Below are 10526 nucleotides of genomic sequence, written 5' to 3' on the forward strand. Positions count from 1 at the left end.
TTTGGAAAACAACGGGGTCAGATTTACTGAGTAGAGTTTATATAACCATTTACGTTTATTAAGTTAAAAACCTTTAAAACGTTTAATAAAACATTTTCATTATGGATTATCAATGAAGCCCTAAACCACAATTCTAAATCCATTATCGTGTCGGTGAGACGTATCTCAATAACCGATCCCCGACTATCACTTAATAAATAGTGAGCCCAGGAGACGTATCTTCCACCGGTGCCCTCACTAAGGTGAGACGTATCTCAAACCTACCTCAATACCATAATCATTACCGGTGCGCACGCAGTCCCGATGATGCCCATCGAGTAGCACGTTCCAAATCAAATCCACAATGCCGAAAAACAGTTCGAAAGCTGTTTATACATATAAATATACAAAATATAACATTTTCTTAATAAAGAGGTAAATAGAGATATAAACTCACTGCTTGCTAAATCCACGTGATCCTGGCAAGCAATCTAACTCTAGTTCGCCTCTGAAGTACGAACAGTCGACGGGTCTAAATAAAATATTAAAATCATAATTAAAATCAGACCCTAACTCTAAGGAGTACTAGACACCACATAGGACTAGCACAACACAATACCAAGCCACATTTAATAAACACTTATATTAATGCATTCCAAAAATAACTCAAGTTATAAAGTACGTACAAATCATGTAAATATATTTAAAATGATTCGTAAAATAATTTAAATAAATCCAAGTTAAAATCCGTATTAGTGAGTCAGCCGAGTTATTTAAAACTACCAAGCTTCTTCCCACTTGTCGGGCGCCTTAGTCTAACCCAAAATAAAACTTATTAAATTTATAAACCCGAGTTTATAAATTAAAATAATTTAATAAAATAATTATCCATTTTAAGTGGAATTCAATATCTTGCAAATTAAGTAACCTAAGTTTCAACCCGAAAACTTGATCAAATAAGTAATATAAAATTTAGGGACTAAACTGAACTTTAGCCAATTAGGGACTAAACTGTATTTTAGCCAATTTAATATCCGAAATCAAATTAATTGCTTTTGTTTATAATTAAAACAAAATGTGAAATTTCTAACCAAAAACTTAATTAAATAAGTTATAAAAAAACGTTCAAGGGCTAAATTGTAATTTAGCCAATTTTTAAGCCCAATTTGATATTCGAAAACAAATATAATTACCCGAGTAATTACATTTGTTTAAGTTATAAATTATATATCATTTTCAATTATAAATCGAAGTAAACTAAAAGTTAATATCAATCAATTAACAATATAATAACAATAGGGATTTATTGGGTTTAATTAAACAACATAAATTATCACTTTGGCCATTTAGCCAATTTCCATAACCAACCAAATGCTTTCCCTCCAACAGATTGAAACAATCAATAATTTGGTGACTAAAAAGGACATTTAGTCATAACAATTTAAAAGCAACCAATACACTTTCTACATATCATCACCTTCATCAAAGCATAACTCATTTTTCACGTAAACAATAGTTTACAGTAGCAACCCGACCATGAAACCAAACCAAAACCCAAAGGTAATTCATGAACTGAGATTCCATATTTAATGACCCAATTATCAATAGACAATATCATTAAGCAACAAGATCATAGCCAAAGAAAATTAAAAGTTCGGCAGTAACATCAAATCAGTTCTCAGTTATGAAATAAAACAATTACGGTGAGACGGCGGCGATTCAAACGAGATCGATTACGTACCGTTTTATGAAAACGAGATAGGAAAACGTAGATACGTGGGTCTAGAATCTCTAGGAGGAAACGGAATCGATTTCGATCTACAAACGAATACGAACAAATCAGTTAACGGAATTGCCGTTTATAAGCCAAAACAGAAAATCCAAGAACAACGATGAAGAACATGAAATATCTTACCAAGGTTGAATGAGGAAGCGAGGGATGAGCGATGAGTTGTTTATGATTGTTAAGAATTCAGAGAAACGGCTAGGGTTAGAATGATAGGTATATATTTAGGAAAAAAAAAGAAACGTGGATGGCTCTGCAACTAAGCTTAGGCTTAGTAGAAATAAGAGGTCTCGTTGCCCTTAAGCTAACAGGTGAAGATTTTATTATTATAATTTTTTTTTTCATTTGATTTTGAATTGTTGGACCACCATAATCAACTCAGCCAAAACTAAACCGAACCAAAACACTAAATTTCGAATTTACCTCAAATCATATTCGGAAAACTTGTCGGAAAGCACCGAAAAATAATACGGGGTATTACATTCTCCCCAACTAATTGCAAATTCGTCCTCGAATTTAACACGATAAACAATTAACACCAGAATAACACGTACACAAATAAAACTCATAAATCACATGATATCAAAAATATCGTACCTCACGGAAAAAGGAAAGGATAGCGATTCCGCATATCCGACTCGGTCTCCCAAGTACATTCTTCAACAGAATGATTGCGCCAGAGAACTTTGACCATCGGAATCTCCTTGTTCCGCAATTTACGCACTTGCGTATCAACAATCTCAACTGGTTGTTCCTCATAGGACAGCTCTTGGTCAATCTCAACACTCTGAGATACAATCACATGTGAAGGATCTGATATGCACTTTCTCAGCATAGAAACATGAAATACAGGATGCACCAAAGACATGTCTGGCGGCAGAACCAGACGATAAGCCACAGCTCCAATCCTCTCTGAAATCTCATAGGGACCAATATACCTCGGTGCCAACTTTCCCTTGACACCAAAACGAACCACGCCTTTCATAGGCGAAACCCGAAGAAACACAAAGTCTCCCACCTGAAACTCGATGTCTTTCCTCTTCGGATCTGCATAACTCTTATGCCGACTAAAAGCTGTCTCCAACCTCCGTTTTATCAACGGTACCTTCTCTGAGGTAATCTGAATAATCTCAGCATCAGACAACTTCCGCTCGCCGACCTCTTCCCAGCAGATAGGAGATCGACACTTGCGTCCGTACAGAGCCTCATAAGGTGCCATCTCAATGCTCGCATGGTAACTGTTGTTGTAGGAAAACTCAATCAACGGCAAATGAGTATCCCAGCTACCCTGAAAATCAAGAATGCACATCCTGAGCATATCCTCCAACGTCTGAATAGTCCTCTTAGACTGACCGTCAGTCTGAGGATGAAAAGCTGTACTGAAGTCCAATCGAGAACCCAAGGACTCCTGTAACACTTTCCAGAACCTCGAAGTGAAGACCGACCCTCTGTCCGAAATAATTGAAACTGGTACACCATGCAAACTGACAATCCTGTCGATGTACAACTGAGCCAACTTCGAAGCAGGATACGAAACCTTGATCGGAAGAAAATGAACTGACTTGGTCATACGGTCAACTATCACCCAGATGGAATCGTACCCTTGTCGAGTACATGGTAAACCAACAACAAAGTCCATGGCAATCCGCTCCCACTTCCACTCTGGAATAGGTAGTGGCTGCAGATAGCCAAAAGGTCTCTGATGTTCCAGCTTCACCTGCTGGCAAGTCAGACACTTGGAAACGTACTCTGCAACATCTTTCTTCATTCCGCTCCACCAATACGTACCCTTGAGGTCATGGTACATCTTGGTAGATCCCGGATGAACACTGTAAGCTGATCTATGCGCTTCCTCCAGAATCTGGTCTCTCAAACCATCTCAATCCGGAACGCACGGTCTAGAACCAAACCTGAGAACTCCGTCAACAAAAACAAACTCGGAATTCCCATCCAGATGGATCTCGTCCATAATCCGTTTCAATTGTGGATCCTCAGCTTGTAAAGCTTTAATCCTATCAATCAAAACCGGCTGCACTTGCAGATGTGCCAACAAACTACCATTCTGCGAAACCTGAAAACCGTAGCCCGAAGCTATCAAACCATGCCACTCCCTAACCATGGGTCTACGTCCAACCTCAGAAATATGGGCCAAACTGCCCGAAGACTTGCGACTCAACGCATCGGCTACCACATTAGCATTACCAGGATGGTACTGAATAGTACAGTCATAGTCTTTCAACAACTCTAGCCACCTCCTCTGTCTCAGATTCAACTCTCGCTGATCAAAGATGTACTTCAGACTCTTGTGATCAGTGAAGATCTCGCAAGTCGCACCGTACAAGTAGTGCCTCCAGATCTTCAGAGCAAAAACCACAACAGCTAACTCCAAGTCATGTGTAGGGTAATTAACCTCATGCTTCTTCAGCTGACGAGAAGAATAGGCGATCACCTGGCCATGTTGCATCAACACGCAACCCAAGCCAATCCGAGAAGCATCGCAGTACACAGTAAAACCCTCAATGCCAAAAGATAACGCCAAAACAGGAGCTGTAGTCGGAATCTCCTTCAGCTTCTCGAAACTTGCCTCACACTTGTCGGTCCACTCAAACTTAACACCCTTCTGTGTCAGTTTAGTCAAAGGTGCAGATATCCGAGAGAAATCCTGCACAAACCGACGGTAATAGCCAGCTAACCCAAGAAAACTCCTAATCTCGGTAACTGACCTCGGCCTCTGCCAATCCATAACCGCCTCAATCTTCTTAGGATCAACCTTGATCCCATCCTTCGACACCACGTGTCCTAAGAAGGTAACCTGTTCCAGCCAAAACTCGCACTTTGAGAACTTAGCATACAACTGATGCTCTCGCAAGGTCTGTAGTATAGTTCTCAAGTGATAAGCATGCTCCTCCTCATTCCGAGAATAATCAGGATGTCATCAATGAAGACGATAACAAATTGATCTAAAAACGGCTTGAAGACCCGATTCATCATGTCCATAAACGCTGCTGGTGCGTTAGTCAACCCAAACGACATGACTAGAAACTCGAAATGCCCATAACGCGTTCTGAAGGCAGTCTTAGGCACATCGACGTCCCGAATCCGAAGTTGATGATACCCGGATCTCAAGTCAATCTTGGAAAAGCACTTCGCACCCTGCAACTGATCAAACAAGTCGTCGATGCGAGGAAGGGGATATCTGTTCTTGATGGAAGCTTTATTCAACTGCCTGTAGTCGATACAAAGCCGAAAGGAACCATCTTTCTTCTTAACAAATAGAACTGGAGCACCCCACGGAGAAGTACTCGGTCTGATAAAACCACTGTCTAACAGTTCTTGCAACTGCTCCTTCAACTCCTTCAGTTCAGCAGGAGCCATCCGATACGGCGGTATCGAAATAGGACCAGTTCCAGGAACAACGTCAATGTAGAACTCGATATCCCGATCAGGTGGTAATCCAGGCAACTCCTCTGGAAAAACGTCAGTGAACTCATTCACTATAGGGACAGTGTTCATACTGCCCACCTCAGCATCCATGTCTCGAACCACGGCTAAGAAAGCTTGACAACCTTTACTCATCATCTGCTTTGCCTTGATCGGAGAAATCAGATTCTTCGGTGTCTCTGCCTTCTCCCCTTGAAAAGAAAAGGGCAGATCACCTGGAATCCGAAACTCAACCGACTTCCCTCGACAGTCGATCGAAGCATAATGGCGCGCCAGCCAATCCATCCCCAAAATCACGTCAAAAGAAAGTACATCCAAAACCAACCACACAGTCAGACAAGGGAGTAGAAACAGATAAAGGTTCACACAGACTTGTTGGTGTTACACCCAACTTAGCAGCAAAACACGTAGACACAAAAGAATGGGTTGCACCCGCATCAAATAAAACAAGAGCATCTACGAAAGAAATCTGAAGAGTACCTTGCACCACTGCGTTAGATGCATGAGCATCCTGAGGAGTCAAGGCGAAAACTCTGGCCAGACCCTGACTCTGCTGCTGAGAGCTCTGCCCGGTACCATAGCTGCTAGAACCTCTACCACCGTTGCCACGGCCTCCAAAACCACGCCCTCCAGAACCTCGGCCCCGCTGGCCACCAAAAGAAGCAGCAGGTTGAGAAAACCCTGCTGGTGCAGAGAACACTGGTCTCTCACTCTGATAGGATGGCTGAGCAACGCTAGCTGCCGACATCTGCTGCCCAGATGCCTGACACTCTCTGGCGAAGTGACCCGGCTGGCCACAAGTAAAACAGCCTCCTGGTGCTAAACGACACTCGCCCGGATGTCGACGTCTGCAGTTTTGGCAGAAGGGAAAACTAGCACCTCCGCTGTTACCGCGCCCAAATCCACGGCTGCTACCGCTGTTGCCTGAACTGTAGGTGTACGGCTGATAACTCTTCTTGACACCCCTCTTCTTGTTCTTGTACTGAGAAGGTGCCGATTGGTAGCTACTACCACCACTCTGCTGTCCAGGGCCAGAAGACTTCTTGGTCTGAGAAGGACCAGAAATATCCCCAAACTGCAGTAACGAGCTCTCCATACGCCGAGCACTGTCTACTACGTCTGTAAAATCTCTGCGTGTCTCGGTCAGCAAACTCACAAAATCGCGCCCTAAGCCTTTTACGTATCTGTTGTTCACCCTTTCCTGATCTGTCTGCAAGTCCGACGCAAACTGTCCCAACCTCACGAACTCTGTCGTGTACTCGGATACTGACCTATCATCCCTAGTAAGTGAAAGCAACCTGTCTCTGTGACCCTCTGTCACTGAAAACGGCAAGAAAAAAGCTATGAATCTCGCCACAAACTGAGCCCAGGAGATGGTAGCCATGTCAGCATGAATAGAGCTACGAAACCAGTCTCCGGCTGAACCCTTCATTGACATCTCGATTAGAACGACGGTTTGACGCTCAGTAGCCTGTAGTCGCCGAGCATTCTGCTCAACCTCCTCGAGAAAATCCAGCGCGTCTCCAGAACCGTCAAACTCAGTTGGCTTCAGCCTCATGTAAGCCAATACCAGATCCTTGTCAGTGGTTCCAACACCACCAACTACTGCACCACCAGCCTGTGGTTGCTGTTGCTGAGCAATCTGACCTAAAACCGCATACTGATCCTGCAAAGCGACTTGTCCCGCTTGCAGCTGAACCTGGTTGAGTTGTAACGCATCGACTCCAGCCAAAAACGTGTTGAAGTCGAAATCGTCCAACTCAGGTTGTGCCGCACCTGGTGCTTGATCACCCCCTGCAGCACCGCGTCCTACGCCTCTGCCTCTACCTTTGCCAGCTTGGCCTCGGCCACCACGACCTCGACCAGCTCGACCCCGACCGGCTGGGCCTCGGCATGCTACTCCTCTACCAGCTTGAACCTCTGGTTCATTCTGGTCCACCTCCATAGAGATTGCATCATCAACCTCAGCATTTCGCTGAGCCGCAGCATGAGTACGAGTATTCATTCCTAAGAATGAACAAGAACAATTTTTAAATAACACAGCAAATTTCATACCCAAGCATGAAACAAAACAAGCACCAATTAAGATTTCCCGAGAAATCAACAACGATAAAAATTTATTCACCCAAGTGAAAACAACCACATAATAAGCAATAAGCAATTAAATCCACACGACTGACTCACGACATTCCTATAGGAGTAGGCAGAAAGTTTTGAAAATAAAAGATGATGTTTCAAAGACAAGACTCGAATCCTAATTCCGCAGTAGTTCCTAGGACAATTTAGTCACTTAACAAGCCAAACAAATAAACACTTAACATTTAAAAGGCCTTGGTTTGAAACCAAAGCTCTGATACCAAGTTTGTCATGACCCATTTTCATGAATCGTGACCGGCGCTAGGGTATGGGTATGGCTGTACCAAAACCCGTAGCTAGCCTTGCGGATAACCAACTTATATCATTTAAAACAATGTACCTGCAGAAAACCACATGCTCGGGGGCAACCGAGACTTCAGCCTAATCTAACAGTACAATAAGCAACATATATTCAAAGTATACTTATCTGAAATTATAACTCCAACAGTATGACAATATAATATAAATACCATAATTACTGTAGTCATGCCCAAAAACGATAAAGTAATCACCAACAATCAACAGTCTAAAATATAATAAAAGACTAATCATAAATAATCTAATACTACTACTGCGGTCTAAGAGTTTAAAACAGTTCAACTCTTTTATTCTGAAAAATAAATAAGGAACCTCCGAGAATGAAAAACGGAGATCGACCAATGCTCAAATCATAAACCTGAAAAATTTTGGAAAACAACGGGGTCAGATTTACTGAGTAGAGTTTATATAACCATTTACGTTTATTAAGTTAAAAACCTTTAAAACGTTTAATAAAACATTTTCATTATGGATTATCAATGAAGCCCTAAACCACAATTCTAAATCCATTATCGTGTCGGTGAGACGTATGTCAATAACCGATCCCCGACTATCACTTAATAAATAGTGAGCCCAGGAGACGTATCTTCCACCGGTGCCCTCACTAAGGTGAGACGTATCTCAAACCTACCTCAATACCATAATCATTACCGGTGCGCACGCAGTCCCGATGATGCCCATCGAGTAGCACGTTCCAAATCAAATCCACAATGCCGAAAAACAGTTCGAAAGCTGTTTATACATATAAATATACAAAATATAACATTTGCTTAATAAAGAGGTAAATAGAGATATAAACTCACTGCTTGCTAAATCCACGTGATCCTGGCAAGCAATCTAACTCTAGTTCGCCTCTGAAGTACGAACAGTCGACGGGTCTAAATAAAATATTAAAATCATAATTAAAATCAGACCCTAACTCTAAGGAGTACTAGACACCACATAGGACTAGCACAACACAATACCAAGCCACATTTAATAAACACTTATATTAATGCATTCCAAAAATAACCCAAGTTATAAAGTACGTACAAATCATGTAAATATATTTAAAATGATTCGTAAAATAATTTAAATAAATCCAAGTTAAAATCCGTATTAGTGAGTCAGCCGAGTTATTTAAAACTACCAAGCTTCTTCCCACTTGTCGGGCGCCTTAGTCTAACCCAAAATAAAACTTATTAAATTTATAAACCCGAGTTTATAAATTAAAATAATTTAATAAAATAATTATCCATTTTAAGTGGAATTCAATATCTTGCAAATTAAGTAACCTAAGTTTCAACCCGAAAACTTGATCAAATAAGTAATATAAAATTTAGGGACTAAACTGAACTTTAGCCAATTAGGGACTAAACTGTATTTTAGCCAATTTAATATCCGAAATCAAATTAATTGCTTTTGTTTATAATTAAAACAAAATGTGAAATTTCTAACCAAAAACTTAATTAAATAAGTTATAAAAAAACGTTCAAGGGCTAAATTGTAATTTAGCCAATTTTTATGCCCAATTTGATATTCGAAAACAAATATAATTACCCGAGTAATTACATTTGTTTAAGTTATAAATTATATATCATTTTCAATTATAAATCGAAGTAAACTAAAAGTTAATATCAATCAATTAACAATATAATAACAATAGGGATTTATTGGGTTTAATTAAACAACATAAATTATCACTTTGGCCATTTAGCCAATTTCCATAACCAACCAAATGCTTTCCCTCCAACAGATTGAAACAATCAATAATTTGGTGACTAAAAAGGACATTTAGTCATAACAATTTAAAAGCAACCAATACACTTTCTACATATCATCACCTTCATCAAAGCATAACTCATTTTTCACGTAAACAATAGTTTACAGTAGCAACCCGACCATGAAACCAAACCAAAACCCAAAGGTAATTCATGAACTGAGATTCCATATTTAATGACCCAATTATCAATAGACAATATCATTAAGCAACAAGATCATAGCCAAAGAAAATTAAAAGTTCGGCAGTAACATCAAATCAGTTCTCAGTTATGAAATAAAACAATTACGGTGAGACGGCGGCGATTCAAACGAGATCGATTACGTACCGTTTTATGAAAACGAGATAGGAAAACGTAGATACGTGGGTCTAGAATCTCTAGGAGGAAACGGAATCGATTTCGATCTACAAACGAATACGAACAAATCAGTTAACGGAATTGCCGTTTATAAGCCAAAACAGAAAATCCAAGAACAACGATGAAGAACATGAAATATCTTACCAAGGTTGAATGAGGAAGCGAGGGATGAGCGATGAGTTGTTTATGATTGTTAAGAATTCAGAGAAACGGCTAGGGTTAGAATGATAGGTATATATTTAGGAAAAAAAAAGAAACGTGGATGGCTCTGCAACTAAGCTTAGGCTTAGTAGAAATAAGAGGTCTCGTTGCCCTTAAGCTAACAGGTGAAGATTTTATTATTATAATTTTTTTTTTCATTTGATTTTGAATTGTTGGACCACCATAATCAACTCAGCCAAAACTAAACCGAACCAAACCACTAAATTTCGAATTTACCTCAAATCATATTCGGAAAACTTGTCGGAAAGCACCGAAAAATAATACGGGGTATTACAGTTTACTTGTGCACTAGATTTAGGAGCACCAACTTCTGCGCAAGAGCCACGCCCAGGATTGTTCAACTTCTTAGATGTATGCGCCAGTCATGCAACAAAAAAGTGTGGAAATGAGATATTTAAATCGGTGTTCTTGAATGGCACACTTTCTCATGAATGTTGTGTTGAACTCGTTTCTACACTAGGGAAATCCTGTCATGACGAAATGGTGAGTTATATCGCTCATGGACCGAACTTTGAAGCACGTCTGCA

The 10526-nt window shown here is 40.3% G+C and overlaps 2 long non-coding RNA genes across 2 annotated transcripts; both read right to left on the reverse strand.

The window, feature by feature from the left end:
* Positions 1-441: 441 nt before the first annotated feature.
* Positions 442-2052, reverse strand: LOC126661310 (uncharacterized). Its single transcript, XR_007635626.1, has 3 exons — positions 1895-2052; positions 1721-1797; positions 442-511 (listed from the first exon to the last, which is right to left on the reverse strand). It is a non-coding gene; the product is annotated as an uncharacterized LOC126661310 (long non-coding RNA).
* Positions 2053-8212: 6160 nt separating this feature from the next.
* LOC126661309 (uncharacterized) lies at positions 8213-10079 on the reverse strand. The gene is made up of 3 exons (XR_007635625.2): positions 9922-10079; positions 9748-9824; positions 8213-8538 (listed from the first exon to the last, which is right to left on the reverse strand). It is a non-coding gene; the product is annotated as an uncharacterized LOC126661309 (long non-coding RNA).
* Between the last annotated feature and the right edge of the window lie 447 nt (positions 10080-10526).

This window comes from Mercurialis annua, linkage group LG8 (assembly GCF_937616625.2).
Source record: "Mercurialis annua linkage group LG8, ddMerAnnu1.2, whole genome shotgun sequence".
In the NCBI taxonomy this organism is placed as follows: Eukaryota; Viridiplantae; Streptophyta; class Magnoliopsida; order Malpighiales; family Euphorbiaceae; genus Mercurialis; species Mercurialis annua.